Consider the following 10,902-nt stretch of genomic DNA (forward strand, 5'->3'; position numbering starts at 1 on the left):
ATCTCAATCACAATCACAATCTCAATCACAATCTTAAGCACAATCACTATCTCAAGCACAATCACCACCATGTGTACGGCATAGCGTCTGATCTCGACCCGATCGGCTAGGTCGTCTCACCACAATGCCGTGTGGATCGACACCACCCTTTGCTAGCAATCATCTCATCCTATTTAAGGGGATTAATCTCATCACATAAATCTCATCCCAAATAAGGGGGAATAATAACAATCCACTCCTACACCGGCACATGTAGTTTCGGGGTTAGTTTATTTCAACCTACCCTTCTTCGGTGACTAACGATACTCCCAAATGTTTATTATATAAAGGACTTTCAGCTCATTTCATAGTCTTTTACTCATCTTTTTATTTTATTGGCACTAGTGGCCACAAATATAATATTATTCTTGGCACGTCAGCCGTATTTCATATTTCATGTTCACCCCTTTCACTTTCAAATATCATCATGGATTATCAACAGCAAAGCATCTCTAATAACGGCTTTTAGTTCATGTATGAGCAAATAAGAGTCTTAGGCACATTGAGCTTTCTTCCACAATTTGGCGTAATAACTAGCAATTGAGACATAATTGAATTCATAATATTTCGACACTTGTTTACATTTGAATACAATCTCGAAAGATGACACAATATGATAAGAGAATTCGGAACACATTTTGAACATATATCTTTTGACACAAAGTTTATTCGGAATAGTCAAATTTATAAGTAACAACTCAACATGAGACATGAGATTTTGAGCCAATCATAATTACAACATATGAGGACATCATGAGCTTCGATTCTATAAGAGGGGTTTAGCCAACATACCTCGCTTTGAGCTCTCTTAAATTACTATAATATTCCGAAAATCCTAGCAACTTCATTCAATTTTGAGACGTAACAAAATTGAACCATAATTAGGAAGATACTCGGGGTTTTAGCTCATTTAATCATTTTTTCAAACACTAGGTGGGTATTATGATTTCAAGGTCCTCCTATGGTGCATTCGTTCATCCCACAACCTAATATCTACCCTTTTGAGCTCAACAACCTTCCCACAACTTTGTTGGTGCATGAATGCATAGATAACTTCCCCATACCTAAGAATCACACTCCCCATTATCCATCTTGTCAAGACCCAATTCCTCCTATAGGCCGTGATGGCGCCCAACGTTACCGCTATGCAAGCCAACAGTGAATTAACCATGTGATTGTTTCTTTAAACATTTTAGAAATAGCTGATTTTTATTTAGTGCATAAATAGGAAATAAAAGTTCAAATAAAATGAGAGACAAATAATTTTAAGAGCAAATGAGATGAGTAAATATCCAAAAATAATCATGTGTCTACTAGCATGATCTCCAAGACCAGGTGTCACAAGTGTATGAGCTACTAGTAGAATATACAAAAATACTACACTACTGTATAGAGTGAAATAGACAGAAAGTAAAAACAAAAGGAAGACTTCGGGTGCTGCAGAATGGGCTCGGAAGGCAGCTCACCGCTAAGTCTCAAAGAAATCAAGGATGCGTGCCGGACTAATAGCCAGATGCACCTGCCTCAGATTCTGCACAATTAGTGCAAAAGTGTAGCGTGAGTACATAAATAACATGTACCCAGTAAGTATCTAGTCTAACCTCGATGAAGTAGTGACGAGGGGTCGACTTCGACACTTACTATGGGATAACAATAAATACTGAACTTATAATTAAACATGGATTATAGAAATACAACTGAAAACTCAATAACAAAAAATAAATAAAATATTATTTCACTAATAATAAATCCCAAATTAATTTTCATCATTTAACAAATTTATCTCTCAAGCCAATGAAATAATAACAATTAGAATTGGGCTCCAAGAATCTTTACGCACGAATTATGCCGAGATCGTACGACCCGATCCAACATACAAATATATAAACTGCGCACTTTCGAGGGTCGAACGATACGAACCATAGATGCATCTATTCTATTACCGAGGCATTCGGCCCGCTCCACAAGAGGAGAAAATACTTTATAAACAACCGATTCAAAGATTATTAAGAGGCTAATATTTAAAGAAAACACAAATTCTCATTAACGGTCAAGTAACCCGTCCAAAACTTAAATAAATGAAATTCGGCCTTTTACAATTCCTTTATCAAGTTCCAATATGGTTTAGGCACTTAAATTACAAGTAGGGTTCAAACATCGCAACTATAATATGATTTGGGTCCTAAACTACCTGGACATAAGCATGATTAGTAGCTACGTACGGACTCTCGTCACCTAGTACATACGTAGCCGCCACAATTAGAATCACATATTAATTCAATTCACCTATGGGGTTAATTCCCTCTTACAAGGTTAAAAAAGAGACTTACCTCGTCTCAAAGCTTACTTTCCGGTCCACAACTGTGCTTTAAACCCTCAACTCGGTGCCAAAAGACTCGAAACTAGTCAAATGTTATATAAGATAATCAGTACGTGCTCAAAAGTTTATATTCTAACTATTAAAGTGATTACCCAATACCAATTGAAGAATTTCTAAAAATTACTCCCGGGCCCACGTGCCTGGAGTACGAAACCTTTTGAAGAAAGTTGTTACCCATAACTTCACGAACTCAAATATATGATTTTCACTACATTCCATAAATATTTTTGTGGTTAAACCCCATTTTATCAAAAACCTAGTGTTTTCATCTAAACCCATGATTTCTCAAATGTTTCATGTTAAATTTACCCATAATCTATGTATTTAACTCACATTGTGTAGAAATTACTTACCTCGAAGTGTTAGGTGAAACCCCTCTCTAAGATCTCCAAAAATCGCCCAAGGATTGAATAAGGTTCTGCCTTCTTCGATTTCCGTGTTAAATGAGGTTCTGCCTTTTGTGATTTCCGCACCTACAGAGGGTTGGCCACTTTTGCGGCTCCGCATCTATGGATAAGTCATCCCAGATGAGTTCCTGGCCTAGTGGCCTACTTCCTCTTCTGTGGACCTCTGGTCCACTTCTGCAGGTCCGCTCCTGCGAAACACACGTCGCTCCTGCGGCTTAGGCCGCTCCTGCGATTTCTTCTATCGCACCTGCGAGTTCGCAGGTGCACACGCCCACCCGCATCTACTGTTCCTGGTCTGCTCTTCCTGGGCCGCTTCTGCGGCTTCTTGCTCTCTTCTGCGAGCTCGCACCTGCGGCTAACCCTCCGCAAGTGCGGTTACACTAGAAGCCTGGTGCTTCAGCTGCTACCCCTAATTCCAAACTTAGTCCGTGCCTAGTCAGATTGACACCCGGGGCCCCGCCCAAACATACCAACAAGTTTGAAATCATAAAACGAACTCGCTCGTACCCTCGGAACGCATAAAACAATATCAAAACTAAGAATCACACCTCAAACCAAATTGAATCAACTTAGGAACTTCAAGTTCTTCATCTTACCCCGAGCGCGCCGAAACATGCTTAAACTACTCGGAATGACACCAAATTTTGCGTGCAAGTCTTAAATCACCATACAGAACTATTTTCGGGCTCGAAATTCCAAACGGATCTCAATAATACCAAAATCTACTCCAAATCAAATTTAAAGAATTTTAAAACCTTTAAATAGTCAACTTTCACTATTAGGCGCTGAAACGCTCACGGGTCGTCCAAAACCCGATTCGAACATACGCCCAACTCCAAAATCATCATACGAACCTATTGGAACCGTCAAAACCCCGATTATGAGAACGTTTACTCAAAACATTGACCGAAGTCAAACTTAGCCTTTTAAAGCCAAACCATAGTACAAAGTATTCCGATTTCAACCCGAACCCTTCCCAATCCCAAAATAACCATCCTCGCAAGTCATAAAACAGTAAAAGCACATACGGGGAGTCTTATTTGGGGGAACGGGATTCTAGAAAGCAAATCTACTGGTCAGGTCATTACGTATCTTCTACCCCAAACTCGAAATTAAAGACTAGGGTATGGAACCGTACCTCTTGGATGAAGACCTTGTGAGTTTTCCTTGTGAATTATTTAAGTCTTGAGCAAGGGTTGATGGAACAAGCACTTGGGGCTCCCTCATCTCTCTCCAAATGACTCCCCTCACTCTAAAATGGCCGAATTCCTCTTCGAAAATGGTCATTTAAGTCTATTTATTAAAATAGGGTTGGGTTATAAAAATAGGAAAATGGACCCTCCGAACTTAGCTTTACGGTTATAGAGTGGACCGCATAATAGATATGCGACCCACAAAATGGGCCGCGAAAGTGATGCCAAAAACTGGGCTGCTCTGGATCAGTCTGTGGTCAGTTATGCAGCCCACAGACCAGTTCTGCGACCGCGAAATGGACCGCAGAATCATCCTCCGAATTTCTTCATGCCAACTATGCGACGGAAGTGCGGCCCGCGAAACGATTATGCGGTCGCATAGTTGACCGCAAAACGACCTCCAATACGCCATGTTCTGCAACAATTATTTTTCAACTCCCTCACGTACTGTTCAACCCAAAAAGTCCCTACCGCGGCTAGCAGAATTTTTACAATCCTCAATCACGTTACTCTACCTCGGCGCCACGAAACCCCGTGTTCTGGGTGAAATTGTATGGGATCCTTTATTAAATTTTATACTTTGGTCAAATGCATGCATTGTTCCCTTTTTATTTAACCTATTCTTTTAAAATATTAAATTATATTCTTTATATCTTGTGCACCAATTTCAAAAAATGAAAGTTATTTTATTATTTACCTTTTACTACATATGTACATAAATATAAACATATTTTATTATTCATTTTCCATAATTAATTATCCTTTAATTAATTTATTTTCATAATCTTCTTGTAAATGTTAATCAACTCTCTTCTTACCCTATTCATTACATAAAAATTATTCAAAGGTAATTCTTTTTTTCCACTCATAATCAATCATTTTTGGGTCACGTTTTCTTACAATAGTTGTTCTTGATAACAACTAAATTCTTTCGAGATAATTCCTTTCAACGCAAAATCATTTGGTTAATTTTTAAATACTTTACATGATGATACACTCCACTTAGTCATTAAATTTAACTTTTTTCACATACTCTCTTTATCCACGCCCTTGCACATATTGTGTAGCACATAAATATTCCTAGTTTTACCATGTGACGTTCACATTGAATCATTCTTCATTCCAAATCATTTTTCATAATTCTTTGTAAATATTAAGCTAATCATTCTTTTGAACCTTCTATCATTTATTTGATTGCATCCACCAGAACCACATTTTGTGGATCTTGAAGGATGCCTAACACCTTCCCCTCGTGATAACTTGAACCCTTACCTGAAATCTCAACGGTTTCACAGACTACAATTAAAGTGTACATTACATAATAGTATAGGTGTAAGGCCCCGTAAAATTTCGTCAAGGGATTTAAGTTTTGTGGTGCCGAGGTAGGCTTATGTGTTTGAGGATTGTAAAAATTCTTCGTGGCTCACAAGATCACCACGGTACGGACTTTTTGGGTTGAAGAATGCACTGAGAAGTTGATGGAAATTTTTGGTAGAAGAAGGCAATTATGCGGTCTGTTTCGCAACCGCATAACCATTTTGTGGGCTGCAAATTCATCGCAGAGTTGAGCAGGGAGTTTCTAGAATCATTGACTATGTCATTGTCATGTGCGGAGAGTTTACTATCCTTAATGTTCCACATCGTTGGGTGGATAGGAATTATTTGTCTTTCTCCCCGGAGCATCATATTACCCATTAGAACCTTTCTAACCAATGATGTCATTACAATGATTAACCATGTCAGCGCTATTGGTAGTAACCTTCATGTCTCTTAGGATATAACCTCCTGAAATGTCCTTCTCAGCACATTGATGGATTCTTGAACAATTCCACCCCAATCTCAAACCTCGTTGTTCCTATTTGTAGTAAATCTATCGAGAGTTATAGGTTCAAACTTGTCAAAGAAGAAACATCATCCATGATCGAACTTATTGGGTAGGAACTCTATGGTCAAATTCATTCTAGCCCATCATAGAATAATTGTTCAGAGTCGCCAAAGGTTTAGTTTGAGTGTTCAGCATAGAGATTTAGAGTGGAAGGAAGTGAACGGGTTGTTCTCAAGATTATTATCATGACGATACTATGTGAATTGTTAATAAAGGTAAAATAGGTGTATTTTACATTTGGGCCTTATGGAATCTTGAAAGGAATAGGCCAAACTATGAGTATAATGTATCCCCCATCGTTGTTCTCCATGCACCCGATGATTCATGTGTCTATGCCTGAAAGGGTAGTTGGGAATCATTTGTCTATTGTTCCTGTAGAAGCTATGGAAGGTGAAGTTAATGGGTAATTGGCTTATGAGAGGTACCTAATTGTCATCCTTGTTAGATAAGTCCGAAAGTTGAGATTGCCTCTGCCAGGTGCTATGGCTAAGTCTGTGAGTCGAGGAGATCACCTCGAAGGCTGAAAGTGTTGTGGAAAGGGAATATTCTCACTCGTTGTAGAGCCAAATGGCTATGGTTCAAAAGGTACTTTCTATGTGTTATGGTTTAAATGTGTACAGTTCATTTCAAGATACCACTTCTATTAATGTAATGCCCTTGATGTTGAGGTCTGTGTTATTAATATATATTGTGATGCTTTATTGAGTTGTGGATGTATTGTTAGGAATTGTTTTGGTGGTTCTCTGGCAGTGTATAGGCCCAATTACAGGGGAGACTCTGCCGAAATTTCTGAAAAATTTGGGAGTTAGTCAAATTGGGGGCTTATGATGTGTGAAAGGAGAAATGAACTATGTTGAGTGTTCTGGCCGGACTCTACTCCTCATTCGAGAACGAATGATCCTAAGTGGGAGAGGATGTAAGTCCCCGTAAAATTTCGCCAAAGGGATTCAAGTTTTGTGGTGCCAAGGTAGAAGAAGGAAATTCTGTAGTCTGTTCGTGATCGCAGAACTATTTTGTGGGCCGCATAATCATCGCATAGTTGAGCAGGGAGTTTGTTGAATTTTGAAGGTCGTTTTGCGGTCCATTATGCGATCGCATAGTTGTTTCGCGGTCCGCATTTTCCATCACATATTTGGCATGAAGAATTTTGTTGGGTTATTCTACGGTCCATTCTGCAGCCGCATAAGTGGTCTGTGGACCGCAGACCTATCCAGACCATTCCAGTTTTTAGGCATCAGTTTTGCGGTCCATTTTGCGGACCACATATCTGTTATGCGGTCCATTCTGCGACCGTAGACCTGAGTTTGGAGGGTCCATTTTCCTATTTTTATAACCCGGCCCCATTTTGATAAATAGCCTTAGGGGCTTACTTTGAAGAAAATATCTGATGATTTTAGATAGAGAAGGAGGAAACCTAGCATTCTAATCACCATTCTTGCACCAATCTTCAATAATCTAGGAAGCCAATCACTAGATTATCATCTATCCGGGGTAAGTCCTACTCCTAAGTTTTCATGCAAGAGGTTATGAGTTCAAGTATATTGTGGGGGTTGGAATTAGGCCATGCATTTATCAATAGCTTGTAGTATGTGAGGTTAATGAACTAGTTTGGGTAGTTTCTTATTGAAATTGGTTGAGGGAGAAAGGGATTACCATTGTAGAGCTATGTAGTCCATTTTTAGTACTAGGTGTTTGACAAAATTTCTAAGAGAGTTACACTATGTGAATTCTTCTAATTATTATCCGAATTTCGCTACCTTCCTATAGGTTGTTATTGCTAGTAGTGTTGGGACGTTGTAAGTAACTTAAGAAAAACTCAAACAAGATATGTTGGCTAAACTCCTCTTTTAGAATTGAACCCCACAATGACCTTGTAAGCCCCATGTTGCTCATTATAAATTGATTATTCCGAATAAGCCTTGTGTCAAAAGATATATGCATTCAATTTGTAATCCAAACATTCTTGTTATGTTGAGTTACTATTTGAGAAGGTGATTAAGCATGGGCTTTGTGTTAATATGTTATGATTTAAAAACGTGATTCTAATGAAAACTACCATGTCGAATTATGTAAGAAATCACATGTGCCTAAGACCCTTAATTTGGTTAGTTGCTCAAATGTGTATTTAAAGTCTTGAGTAGAAATGCCTTGTTGTTGATAATCTATAAGGATGCTTGAAAGTGAAAGAAGTGGGTTGGAGATATAGAGTGTGGCCAACGTTCCAAGAATGGAAGTTATACTTGTGGTCAATGGTGCCGAGGAAATGAAATGATGTGAGAAGGGTTATGAAATAGGCCTTGATACAACTGTTCCAAACTGACTTCGAAAATAGATTTTCCTAAAAGCTTATGTACCCAAGTTATGCCAAAAATGTGGTTGTTTTAACTAATGTTATACTTTGTAAGTATTTCCAATGTGTTTTGAGCTCTTATATCTTCAGCAGTTGAAATTATGTATTTCCTTTTTGGGGAAAAGTATTTCAAGAATAAATGATGTGTTACTACTTTATGATTTTAACTTGTGCTTCGATTGCCAACCATTCTACTCCATTTCTTGGGGAGAAATCCATTGTGTTTAAAGTTTTCATTACTAATGAACCTAAAGTTGTGATTTTAGGAATATTCTATTTGTTGATATTTATGATGATGATGATCCATGAAAGTAAAGAAATGAAAATGTGGAATATGAAATTTGGCCAACGTGCCAAGGATGAAGAGTCATAAGTATGGCCAAGAGAGCCAAGGAAATAACGATGTTGTGAATGGTTGAAAGTACTAATGTAGAAATTTATAGTGTGAAAGATAATGAGGTGAATATAACATATGTTTGTACTTTTGTTTCCCTTGTGTGCAAAAGAAAAATATTTTTGGAGTATCATTAGCAAACCGAGGAAGGGTGGGTCGTAAGGCCCACACCCGAAACTACACGTGCCGGTGTAGGAGTGGATTGTGATTATTCCTCTTATTTGGGATGAGATTGAAATATTGATGTGATTGTGATTATTTTCCTTAATTGGGATGAGATTGTTGATAACCTTGGATTTAATGTCGACTCACACGGCATATGTAGGGAGATGACCTAGCCGGTCGGTTGGTGATCGGATGCCATGTTGCGCACATGGTGGTACTACTCTTTGTAATACCCTTTTTTTGTATCACATGTAAAATCACATTATTCGTGGGGAGATGGCCTAGCCGATCGGGCGTGATCGGACTCCGTGCTAAAAATACGGTGGTATATCGGTAGTAATGATCTCCCAACAAAATATATATATTATTTTCGTATTTTGAAAATTGTTATGATTTAATTGGGAATTTGGATATTGTTGATTGTGACTTGTTATTTTTATGGTTTTTCCTTTCTTATATTGGTATTCTATTTTGAAAGAGGACATTTATCTTTACATACTAGTACTATTCCATATGTACTAACGTCCCTTTTGCCGGTGGCGCTGCATCTTCAATAGATGCAGGTGGTTCGTCAGCGGGCAATTTTGATACTCGTTAGCAGTTACTCTTTATTCAGCAGATTTTGGTGAGCCCTACTCTATTTTCGGCTTTATGTCATTTGACGTTGTACTTTATGTTTTGAGGCATAGCCGGGGCCTTGTCGCTGGCACTTCCATTCTTCCCTTCTGTTGTACTTAGAGGCTCCGTAGACAGGTTATGGGTGGTGTTTGATGTTGGGAATTAAACTAGTAAGTGTTGGTATTTGGGAAAACATGTTTTTCATCATATCTATATACTTGTAATATTTTGGAAATCATAAATGAATATCCTTTAGTAATGTAAAAATATTGTGGAACACTTGACTCTTCTCATGTCTATCACTTGTACTGATTCTTATATTGTTAATGGGCAAGGTTGTGCTGAAGGAATCTAGTAGGCTTGCTTAACCAGGGTATCTCGGTTAAGCACTGGTCGCGCTCCCTGATGTCGGGGCGTGACAATAAGTGTCCTAATATACCTTAAAATACTAGGTGGCGACTCAAAATTTTAAATAATCTTGTAGAGTACTATAAGTTGTAGTTTGTTTTGACTTGTGCAATCTAGGGTACACCATAGGATGACGACCTTGAATCAGTTTTCTCACTTGAGGATGAGCCCACAGAATAGACTCTCTTATCCCTGGATGTTTATGAGGAATATGATGATAATCATTACCAAATTTCAGAACCAAAGCCAAAGGTAAAATAGGAGATCCACAACATCACGGTGATTTCCCAAGTAGAAATTAAGGTCTATGCATCCAAGTGGGACAAACCAACATATGTCATAGCTTTGTTTAGCATGAGAGAAGCCTCCTCACACATTAATCATGCGGTCTTTCCAGATGAGTATTGGGTGCCGCACTTCATGAATTTCAACACAGCCTCAAATGGAATTCTTCCCGGGACTGAAGTACATGACCAAATTGATTGGGTCAGATGTCCCAGGTAAGGATTTGATTATTGATTTTGACATTTACAGGGTTCTACAGGACAAACTCCAGATCAAAGACAATGAGATAGCATCAAAAAATAATTCAAGCCATATTGTGCAGTCCCGAGATTGTTCCAGCTCATAGAAGATGATCAAGTCAGGGAAACTGAAGCACAAATCACGTAACACTCTTGTGCAGAATCTCACACTGAATTCTTAACCAAATATCATAATCCTTTATGGAAAAATGAAGAGTTCTTCATCAAGTTGCCTTGAAATAAAAAAATAATATCAATCCCGACCACCTTCAGCTTGCAAATAAGGAGTGTCACAAGCTAGTGAATAAGGCAAAAATGATAAACTCATATAACCTTCCAAAATAGAATCTCAATAACTCACTTCCCAAAACCGATGGAACTAAGTCATAAGCTCTACAAAATAAACTAGAATGTCTACTACATTACAGTCTAAGCGAAAAAACAACAGGAAATAAAGATAAAGGAAGGTGACTCTGAGGCCTGCAGACGCCGAGCAGGTATACTTTGAAGTCTACGGGAAAGCAGCTAACAGTCGATTT

The sequence above is a fragment of the Nicotiana tomentosiformis genome, chromosome 8 (assembly GCF_000390325.3).
Source record: "Nicotiana tomentosiformis chromosome 8, ASM39032v3, whole genome shotgun sequence".
NCBI classification, from domain to species: domain Eukaryota; kingdom Viridiplantae; phylum Streptophyta; class Magnoliopsida; order Solanales; family Solanaceae; genus Nicotiana; species Nicotiana tomentosiformis.